This window comes from Gigantopelta aegis, chromosome 15, assembly GCF_016097555.1.
Source record: "Gigantopelta aegis isolate Gae_Host chromosome 15, Gae_host_genome, whole genome shotgun sequence".
Taxonomy (NCBI): domain Eukaryota; kingdom Metazoa; phylum Mollusca; class Gastropoda; order Neomphalida; family Peltospiridae; genus Gigantopelta; species Gigantopelta aegis.
Genome location: NC_054713.1, coordinates 32,953,225 through 32,965,153, shown reverse-complemented (window position 1 = coordinate 32,965,153; position 11,929 = coordinate 32,953,225). Strand labels below are relative to the sequence as shown.

At 36.0% G+C, this 11,929-nt stretch overlaps 1 long non-coding RNA gene across 1 annotated transcript; it reads left to right on the top strand.

The window, feature by feature from the left end:
- The first annotated feature begins 696 nt into the window (after positions 1-696).
- Positions 697-11,152, top strand: LOC121390764. The gene is made up of 3 exons (XR_005960259.1): positions 697-735; positions 5,674-5,862; positions 10,392-11,152. It is a non-coding gene; the product is annotated as an uncharacterized LOC121390764 (long non-coding RNA).
- The last annotated feature ends 777 nt before the right edge of the window (positions 11,153-11,929 follow it).

The window sequence follows — 11,929 nt, the reverse complement described above, 5'->3', positions numbered from 1 at the left end:
GGGGGGGGGGAGACATGCCCCCCTTGCTCCCCCCACCCCCGTTTCCTACGCCAGTGTAAGGTAGGCTTACTGTACTTGGGGTGGGGGTGGGGGTGATTCGAGAGCTTTTTCAGAGCATTTTATTGTTGTTTTCTTCTGTTCTGTTTCAAACTGTTTGGAACATTTTGTGTGATAAAAATGTGCGCGATTGGAAAATCGATTATGTCATCAGACCATATTGATTATGGAGGGTGGGGTGGGGTGGGGAGAATGAGAGAGAGAGAGAGAGAGAGAGAGAGAGAGAGAGAGAGAGAGAGTATACAAAAAACCGCACACTACAAACCTCCCACTAGTTCATAGTATTATTATTATTTTTTAGTTTCATTACTGGTCATTAGTTATTTTAAGGGTTTTATTCATTTAAAAAAATAAATAAATATTATAAATATTTTTTAATTAACCCGCACAACCCCCAACCTTAACACGTATTGGAATTAATATGTGATATATGAGCAGGATTTAGCTCAGTTGGTCGAGTGCTTGCTTGAGGTGATTATATATATGCACATATATATTTTATTGATTATTATCCACAATATACATATATTTTCTTTATTATTACTGACTTCACCCCCTCATATCTCAGTACACGTGTAGAACAACAACTGGTAATGACTGGTAACCGTTCACTGCAGCGTATACCATAGACCGTCCTGTGCAGAACCGTGCTGTGTAGGAACGTCCTGTACAGAGCCGGTAAGTTTTGGTCCCTTATGGAAGGGACCGCCGCTGGCGGTTGAGCCGTCAGTTTTGGTCCCCCCCCCCCCCCCGCCGTTCCTGGCGCGCTTTTTTTCTTCCTCCATCTCCTCCTCTTCTTCTGTACGATCGCGTCGCCGTACATCAGTCACGGAAGCCCGTAACTGTGACGATGTGACCCGGTGTAAGTGACGCGATATTCAAGTAGCTTTCCGTAACTCAGTAACTCCCCCCAGGTGGGGGGGGGGGGGTAACTCAGAGTACATGGCGAGACATCTGTCCTCATCGCAAGTTAGCTTGGAAGTCAACCCGTTAGCCACGAAATGTTTTCTTCTAACAATTGATTGATGGAGTTACTTCCCTTCAAATTGAAGTTCGGTAACTTTCGTGAGATATCGGGCGAAGAGTCGGACAATTGTTTTCACGAATATATGCGATCTTTTCCGATTTACTCTACATCCAGCGTAGCGAGGTGTTCCGATTAATAATAATAATAATAATAATAATAATAATAATAACTATATTTAATGATTTACTCCAGCGACAAACTGGCCTTGTAGAAATTTAGTGACCTGATAAACTAGGGGAGGGAATGTTTACCGATACTGATGGAGTTTACTGCCAAATCAAATGGTTAAATACCATCGACGACCCAAACTGCGTTCACCTAACGACAAAAACACGAATACGATATTTACGGCAATACTATTCTACATTTTTCAGCTACAATACGTGAAACAAAATAAACTGCAATCAAATAACGTAAAAAATCAACAATGTGGACGTAAAACATATCCATTCTAATAAATGAAAGTGAAACGCCCTCTGTTAAACAGGAAGGGGTGCGACGTTTCTAACTGCGTTCAGGCGCATGGGTTTGCAAAAAGTATCGTACTGCACATGTGCGGTTCGTCATTTACCATTTTTAAGGCAACTACATGAAAAAATATGTGTTTCTTAATTATGCACAGTTGCCGAACACTTAATTTATTATTTTTTTTAAAGGAAAAATTCAATTTATCAAGCGTTCTGGTCCGGTCCGCGTTTTACCAACACACATCGCTCATACTTGATGTCAATACTGAACGTTCATACCTGCGAATAGTTTGTAAAATATAAAAAAATTTTAATGAATTGATTCTAAATTAACACAATTTATATACTCACAGTTATTTACAACTGTTATGAATGGATTATGAATACTATTCACTACAACAGAGGCACAAAAATGTAGCATACCTTTTGCAGATCGAATATAATAATTGAAAACAAATTCTAACAACAGGGGTCTTAAAAATCGTAAAAATTAAATTCTTTGGCCTAGTTGATCTGGCACGTGTGAGGTCATGTGACACGCACCGAACGTTAATTCATCTTTCTCCATTTTAAGTAATTTATACGAATCATGTGGACCCGATATCGGTAATTTTAAGGAATAAATAAAAACGACTTAGTAAAGTTAATGGTTTTAGGGGTTTGTAAAGTTTTGTATTTAGATACTTACTTTTCTCAACTTTATTGTTTATAAAAATGTTCCTGAACTGTGAAGAAAAACCTCATAAATGAACGACATGCCGATGACAACAAATCGATGCTGATTGCGCGAACAGTGCACGAGAAAACAAAGTGAACGGAATTTGAAGCATAACGCAGTTAGGGACGTTGACGATATGTCAGTAAGATCTCGATGCGTTTCGTTATTTTTTGTAAGTGGTCACTGGGGAAATGTAACGTCATATTCAGCCTTTAAAAATACCTATGTGGATAGTACTACATATTTCCTTTTTTTTAATTAAGTTATGAAATAGATATAGAAAATAAAATGGCCATAAGGTTTTTGTCCTTTTGAAAATTGTATAATCCCTTTAAAAAAATCCCTTATATTTATAACTGCACATAAAATATGCCCACAAAACGTCACTTTACCATGCCTTACTTCATTTCTAAGGAAAACACTGTGATGAATGGTATTGTTGGTTTGCATAATGCATTTCTATACATGCAGAGGTTATTTTGGATACCGGTAGTCAACACCTTTATTTAATATCCATAAATACAATTATTTTCCAAAATAAAATGTTTTTCCTACCTACCTACCCTATATTTTTCCAGCATGTAATAGGAAACAAGTAAAAAAAAATTTCGGCCTGATTAAAAACATATATAATAAAGTACCAATACACGCCAATACAAAAGCATAGCGAATAAATTAAACACATGCAAGTGTGAATAATTTTGAAGGTTATTAAGTGAAACTTAACTGAATGCATCCTAAAATATAGAAAAGTATTTCAGTTATGTGCGTTTGTAGAAAACGTGTACCATTTTGAAAAAAGATAGACTGACCTTAGATCTAGAGTAGATGTCAACGTTTAGCTGTTACTGTTATTAGCTCTGGGATATTCCAGATGTGATCACATGGGGTTGAAGTGGGGCGCAGTTAACACTGCCAAATATTTTTTTTTTTTTTATTATTATTTTTTTTTAAACATACGAGTTATTATGGTGTTAAATGTGTGCGATAACATGATAAATAATTTACTGACGTAACACGCATGCATGCCACACCGAAAATCGCACCCCACCCATTTCGTCGAATTTTTTATTTTATTATTATTATTATTATTTTTATTTTTTATTAATTAATTAATAAATAATAATAATAAAAAAAAAAAAAAATTTTTTTTATTTATTTGTTATTATTTTATATAATTATAATATATATTTTAAAAATTATCTTTTGTTTCTTGGGGAAAAAAATTAAAATTACAATAATCATACACAATATATTGTATATGTGGTATATATACAATACTAAATTACCCCAAAAATTCGCTTCTGGTTAGTCATAAAATTTTCTATATACTAGTTAATTACAAAACGAACCCCTTTGACACTTACTGGTGATGACCAAGGCAAGTACAAACAAAACAGGAGCTTAGGCTGGTGGGGGGGGGGGGGGGGGGGGGGGGGGGGTGTGTGTGTCATCTTATACCCTCGTCCGCTGAGGCTAAAATGTTGTTTTAATGTTAAATACATTGGGCTATGCAAGTGTCCAGGAAAATTATATTTGCTTGCATAAGTTTAAATTATTCATTATGCTTTTATATTTGCGTGTATGGGCTATATACATGCTTTATTATTTACGTTTTTAATGATTAATACACTTCCACCAACTTTGATGTGAATCTACAATCTTTAAATCAGGTTGTATTATTCGACATACTGGTTTTGCTTTCACAAAATGTACTAAAATGGTAATAAATACTGAAAATGCACCCAGATGCAATGCTTTCACATGTTATTATTGTGTGAATTTCACTCCCTTAATGGCGGCTTGATCACATGATTATAAACATGGCCGTGCACAGTACTTTGACTTCACTGGCCAATAAACCCGTCTATAACCGATGATTAATTAATCAATGTGCTCCAGTGGTATTGTTAAAAAAACCCACCTCTTAACTGACAGGTAGAGAGCGTTATAACTATCCAAATGTCCGTGTAGCTTTTTTACTTTAACTTTAACTGGTGGTCTTAGTCAGATAAGCAGGCATGCCACAAAAAAACTGTACTCCGAACTCAAATACAGAAAATACCATCTTTATTTGGAGAACATAAATTTTTATAAAAATTTGGCCCGGCGCTTAAATTAAGACGTTAAAAACATATTTATACTATCCATGTATATAAACCGCTAAAGAATGTTTGCACATTTAGGTACGTAAACTATTGTTAAGTCATTTATCTTAATTAAGTACCGGCGTCGTGGCAGGCCATCGGTCTACAGGCTGGTAGGTACTGGGTTCGGATCCCAGTCGAGGCATGGACTTTTTAATCGAGATACCGACTCCAAACCCTGAGTGAGTGCTCTGCAAGGCTCAATGGGTAGGTGTAAACCACTTGCACCGACCAGTGATCCATAACTGGTTCAACAAAGGCAATGGTTTGTGCTATCCTGCCTGTGGGAAGTGCAAATAAAAGATCCCTAGCTGCCTGTCGTAAAAAGAGTAGCATATGTGGCGACAGCGGGTTTCCTCTAAAAACAGTGTCAGAATGACCATATGTTTGACGTCCAATAGCCGATGATAAGATAAAAAATCAATGTACTCTAGTGGCGTCGTTAAATAAAACAAACTTTTTTCTTTCTTTTTTATCTTAATTAAATACACATTATTTATTTAAGTAAAATTTATAAATGTATAAACTATTTAAACTATCATTGCAATTCAACATAACAAACAGCAAAAATGGACATCCTTACAATAATATTTTTGTTCTTCATCTTATTTTTATAAAAAAGATTTATACAAATAAAAACATTTATTATTACTTTTGTGTTAAATATCTGATCGCAAATGTTTAAATGTGCTAGCGATAGAAGTCCTATAATATATTACAGACTCCCAAAAGTTAAAGACGAAAATAGGTTACTAACGTAATGAGGTTATCATACGATAATTATACATTTATGTCTGTAGTAAAGTTAGTACACCTTGGAAACTTGTGGACTTTTGTATGTTATTGATAATGATATTCTGCAATTATCATGAACAATTCAGCTCTGTACTATTTATTACTGACTTAAACATTAATTTTGACCTAATGTTCCTGGATTTTATAGTCCTTTCCACAGAGAACGTCTTTTTTTCATACTATGGAATTTACTACAAGTTATTTATTTCTTAGTTGTGTTATGGGGAGACCGAAAAATATCAAAAGTGGTTTTGAAAAAAAAAAGATGCGATTGGTGGGAGGGGGTGGGGGTGGGGGATGGCTGCATACCTCACCTTGAATACACAGGTGTCGTTAAATTTTTTCTTTTCTTATATATATCTGATGTAACCATTATGTGGACTTTTTATGTTGTTAAATGTATGCCATTTTGTATAATTCATATTTAAAATAAATTATTTTGACCTTTGAAACTTCACTCAGGCAACTACAACAAAGAAAAAGCCAGAGCGGACAACTACGACAACACCATCGACATCTGGGATCAAGATTCGCTTAACAACGCTGAGTGAAATGGGCAAAAATATTGGGCGGCAGGAGGAAGAATCACGCCCTGGCTGATATTCTCAAGGATCTCGCCCACTCTGTGGTGTTAGCGTGAGCCATGGACAGGTTAGTCCTCTGTCTGTTTGTCTGTCGGTCTTCTTCTTACTGGCAGCAGGATCTAACTGAGGCGGTAGAGTGCTTGCCTGAGGTGCTTTGATCACAGGATTGAACCTCCTCAGTGGACCCATTTTCTATCATTTTTCTTCCCGTCTCAACCAGTGCCACACGACTGGTATTTCAAAGGCCATGGAATGTGCTGTCCTGTCTATGGGAAAGTGCATATAAAAGATCTCTTGTTGCTAATGGGAAAATGTAATGGTTTTCCTCTGAAGACTACGAGTCAAATTAGTAAAATGTTTGATATCGTTGGGTCCATGATGAATCCATCATTGTGCTCTAGTGGTATCATTAAACAAATAAAACTTTAAAAATCATTTTGTTCCCCCTCAGTCTGTCTTTTTGCTTGCTTTTACCCTCTCTCGCTCGCTCGCTCTCTCTCTCTCTCTCTCTCTCTCTCTCTCTCTCTCTCTCTCTCTCTCTCTCTCTCATATCTAATTAAAACAATTTCTACAAACATGGAGAATTATGAGCTGAGTCACGCTCTCGATTTAAATTGGTCAGCACTCCTTACAATGTTCATGTCTTGCTTTAAGAAAGAAGGTCAATATTTGAAGACAACCCACTCCCCACTTTAATGAATTAGGCCCCAGAACTGATTACTATAGATTTGCTTAATATACAATGTATCTTATTATCATGCATGCATGGCCCATTTGTAGCCATATGTGAATATTGTACCTCACTGAGAAAGAGATCTTATAATGTATTACTTTGTGTGATAAATGAAAGCTATATTAAAGGGAGAGTAAACTCAAACAAGAGCCTTATGTGTTGCAAAGATGCATACCCGGACCACCAACACATACTGACACTTTAAAGGGAGAGTAAACTCAAACAAGAGCCTTATGTGTTGCAAAGATGCATACCCGGACCACCAACACATACTGACACTTTAAATGGAGAGTAAACTCAAACAAGAGCCTTATGTGTTGCAAAGATGCATACCCGGACCACCAACACATACTGATACTTTAACAAATGAAAAAAGGGTAATTTTAGATTTAATAAAAAAAAAAACCATGATTATTCCTGCTAATTGGGGACAGCCATTTCGTTTCGTTTTTGTGACTTCTGGTGGTATAGCTTGGGGCGAAGAGACGTCAGCTCTGTCAAACTCCTTTATGCAGTGCAAACAAATGCTCAAATTTACGACAAGGCGCTTCGCTTTCATCAACCTGACTTGTAAAACAACATAAATGACTTGATAGTATAATAAACTATTTAACTAAATATATTTTAATTTGCATCAATAGAACGAAAAAAATGCATATTATTAGGCCTATTGGTAGGGTACGTTCAACCAAAAACAACCACTGTGATAATTTTCTTTTCTTTGGAACTACGTAATTGGTCAGTTTTGTGATTTTAGATGGGAAAGTCTACTTAATCAAGGGTTTTACATAAATACTTACAGCAAGCCTTGAAATAAAAAAAATTGGTGTACCTGACACAATGTCCTGCACCAAACAATTTGTGCCTGACATAAAAGAAACTGTACCTGTCACAAAACATTGTAAATAAAAATGAAATAAATTATGTTTTATGTTGTTTAATAATTGATATATTTAATTACTAAATAACCAATGCAGCAATTAAGGCAATAGTCACCAAATGATGACATTTATTATTTTTGGTTGCCGAGTGATCTTTAGCATTTGATACATGCAGATTTGTGGACCCTTTGATCCACGCGTCCGAAAAATTGTGATTATACTGCATTTCTTTTTGAAAATTTTTGCAGAGCGAGCACATCATAAGTATAACCTCGCCTTCCAACTGTAGCCACAAAGAGGCATTTGTTTTAACTAAACCCTCCTTTTGCCATTTTAATTCAGTGCTAGATTTTGAGATACTACTCTGCGGGATATTCGTTTGGGAATTTTTGGGACAGGATTTAATCGGCGGCTGCCCACCGCGGATACCAGGAACAGGGACAATTGATTTGTCATTATCAGTACCTGTTTGTTCTTTTACAGCAAAGACTGAAATTATTTTGTTCAACATCCTTTAATTGTTAATCACGAGGCAATTTGAATTGCAAACTTTAAACGAAAATGCCACAGGAAGTATACGCTAAGTACGAAAGGTCAATTACTAATATGCGTGACATCACTTTTTACAATGTAAGTTCCCGCAAAATCGAGACTATGAAAAATCCTACTAAACAGGTATGCGGACTGTAGATGAACTTCGTGTTGGACTGTCAAGTGCCCCGCGAACCGGTTCGAATCCCACTGGTACACATTTGTGTTTTTTCATTCGTAATCAATATTTTTTTTAATCGGTGCATTAAGTGTATTCGACTCCAAAACAGCCGGCTTTTACTACAGCGCGAGCTTCGGACATGATGACCGGCGCAATCAACATTGTTACTGACAAGTTACAAATTTGTACCGGACAATGACCGTGACCGGCCGCTTATTTCAAGGCGTGTTACAGTAATAAAGCAGGACGGCTGATAATGTCCATTACGATTGGAGGGGTGTCCGCGCAGTATCACAATACCCTGTGATCTTAATAAAAGAGACACGTCTTTTTATTGTGTCTAGACACAGTTTCTGGGGACCGTCTAAATATACACCTGCCAATCAGGAACCACCACATGCACAGGCCACGGAAAGAAAAGACCAATTAACTAAGAAAACATTCCGATTATTATTTCAGTACGTGGGTTAATTTATGTACAAAACATAATACAGTTATTTCAACACTATGAAAATGGTGGTTTATTTTGTATTGAAAAATAATATATACTTGAAGCTGGCTTACTGGGATGGATATTATTACAGAACATTGCGATGCATCCGCAAAAATCAGGTATGTTTTGTTTCTTCAGTTCGAAGACTAATTCCTGACGTGACACATTAGGTATTACGTAACCACCAGCTCGCCAGAAGGCATACTCACTAGGATGGTACAAAATGGCTGCACCCGTTATATATAATAGCCGTCACATTTAACCATTTTATTAATTAACTATATGATTATACTTGTTGATATTAAGCAATAATGTGCATTATATATCGTTGAATATGCATATCAGGCCAAATGCCTTAATTGTCCCTTCCTTTGAGAATATTTTTTTCTTCTGCTGTTTGTAATGAAAACATATTCATCACCATCCTCCAAGTTGATATTTTATAAAGTCATGCACTTTTGTGGTCACAAATTGTAATCATAACTGAAAATTACATCATAAATATAATTATATTTATTTATAAGAATAATGTGATGGAAGTTATATTAGATTTATGGTATTTTGTGTCTGAGGCTTATTTGTATTGTTAGTTTTTAACAATAATTCCCTATTTCAAATTTTTGAGGACAGACACTAAACTCCTTTAAATGAAACAGTAAAAGATTTATTAAAGTTAAATTACTAGCTGGTAATTAAATAAAATGTTTATGAAACTAAACATAAATCAGTGCCATAGCTAGGATTTTTTTGGTGTTTTTTTTTGCAGTGTGGGGTTAGAGGGGCAGATGAATTCTTGAAATGAAAGAGCATGGAAGGCACAAGACACTAGGGGTCTGAGGGCATTCCCCTCAGGAAATTTTGAAATCTAAAGACTCTGAAATACCATTTCAGGGAGGTTACATACATGAACTTAAAATGTCAATATCAATAACTAGTCATTTTAGGTTTTTTGGGTAAGAATGCCATATAGTGGATTATAATTCTGAAAAGAAACGCCATGGATATAAGCTGTTATTTTTATTGTGACCAACACATTTCATTAACTTATGTTACATGGTAATTGCCATTACATGGTAACTGATGTTACAAAAGAAAGAAATGGTTTATTTAACGACACACTCAACACATTTTATTTACGGTTATATGGCGTTAGACATATGGTTAAGGACCACACAGATTTTGAGAGGAAACCCGCTGTCACCACTACATGGGCTACTCTTTCCGATTAGCAGCAAAGGATCTTTTATTTGCACTTCCCACAGGCAGGATAGCACAAACCATGGCCTTTGTTGAACCAGTTATGGATCACTGGTTGGTGCAAGTGGTTTACACCTACCCATTGAGCCTTGCGGAGCACTCACTCAGGGTTTGGAGTCGGTATCTGGATTAAAAATCCCATGCCTCGACTGGGATCCGAACCCAGTACCTATCAGCCTGTAGACCGATGGCCTAACCACAACGCCACCGAGGCGTTACAAAGTTCAGACACTCTCAAACAATAATTGTTCAATACAATTTACCATCTCTTGATATACAAAAAACAATAATGTTGTATGTTTGTTTATCATTTGTTCCAACAGCCAAACGAAATTTTAAAAACATTTGGCCAAAGATCATTCCAAATGTATTTATCCATACAATATTTTATGTTTAAAATATGTTAACTTAAAAGTGTTTACGAAAGCCCAGGAAAACGCATAGTACAAGTTTATTTTGTTGGGGGGCTGAGAGGTAAGTCAAGTCTTTTTGAAAATGAAATTTCTCTTTTCTTCTGTAGGAGATTCAACAGACGAAGTTAAAAAGCCGATCAGACTGAGTCGAACGATTTTTAGATCTACTAACCAGACAGAGTCAGTTTTTCACAGAAACATCAACCAGGGTGTCTCAGATGGTATTATACCCATCGACCATGTTCAATCAAATAGAAATTTACCATCCTCAGATATTCAGTCAGATGATATTAGACCCATCCACCATGTTCAGTCAGATGATATTAGACCCACCCAGAATATTGAGTCAAATCGTATTAAACCCACCATCTAGAGTGAGTCATGTATTATCAAAACCATCAACCAGGGTGACTCCGATGATGGACTCGCCAAGGATATTCAATCAGATGATATTATACCCATCCACCAGGTTCAGGGTGACCGAAATTTACGATCCTCAGATATTCAGTCAAATCACACTGGACCCAATTTATATATTGATTTTTATTGTGACCAACACATTTCGGTAAATGATGTTACAGACATTCTCAAAACAATAAAAAATTAGGTGTTTTAAAACTATAGCTGAAATATTCATTGTTATAAACAGGAGGAGGAAAATAATAAATAATTGTTTAATACAAGTTGCCATTCTCTTGCTATTAAAAAAACATATACAAATAATTTTGTATGTATATGTTTATCATTCCTTCCATCAGCCAAACGGAACTGGAAAAACATTTGGCCAAAGATCATCCCAAATGTATTTATCCATACATATTTTATATTTAAAATATGTTAACATAAGAGTGTATATATACAAAAAAAACCCCAGAAAAACGTACAATACGTTTTCTTTTGTTTTATTATTATTATTTTATTTTATTTTGGGGGGGGGGGGGCAGTTGTCTGGTTAGGGCTGAAAGCTTAGTCTTTTTAAAAATGAAATTTCTCATTTCACCGGTAGGAGATTCAACAGACAAAGTCAAATTGCCCATCAGATTGAGTCGGACGATTTTAAAACTACCAACCAGAATGAGTCAGATTCCCACAGAAATATCACCCAGGGTGACTCAGATAGTATCAATAGTACTATTATACCCATCCACCATGTTCAGTCAGATATTCTGTCATATGGTATTAGACCCATTAACAATGTTAAGTCAGGTGGTATTATACCTACCAACCAGAGTGCATCGGATTCCTACAGACACAGCAACCAGGGTGACTCAGATAGCATTAATAGTACTATTTTACCCATCCACCATGTTCAATCAGATATTCTGTCAAATGGTACTGAACCCATTAACCATGTTGAGTCAGGTGGTATTATACCTACCAACCAGAGTGAGTCGGATTCCTACAGACACAACAACCCGGTTGACTCAGATAGCATTAGTAGTACTATTATACCCATACACCAGGTTCAGTTAGATAGAAATTTACCATCCTCAGATCCAGTCAGATGATATTAAAGAATTTTAAACACAACTATGCTTTGAACATCCAACAACATGGATTTATTTTAAACGTTTGAACATTTGAACAACGAACACCCCAGAAACCAGAAATCCAGAAACCGGAAATGATGTAAAAACAAAAAATC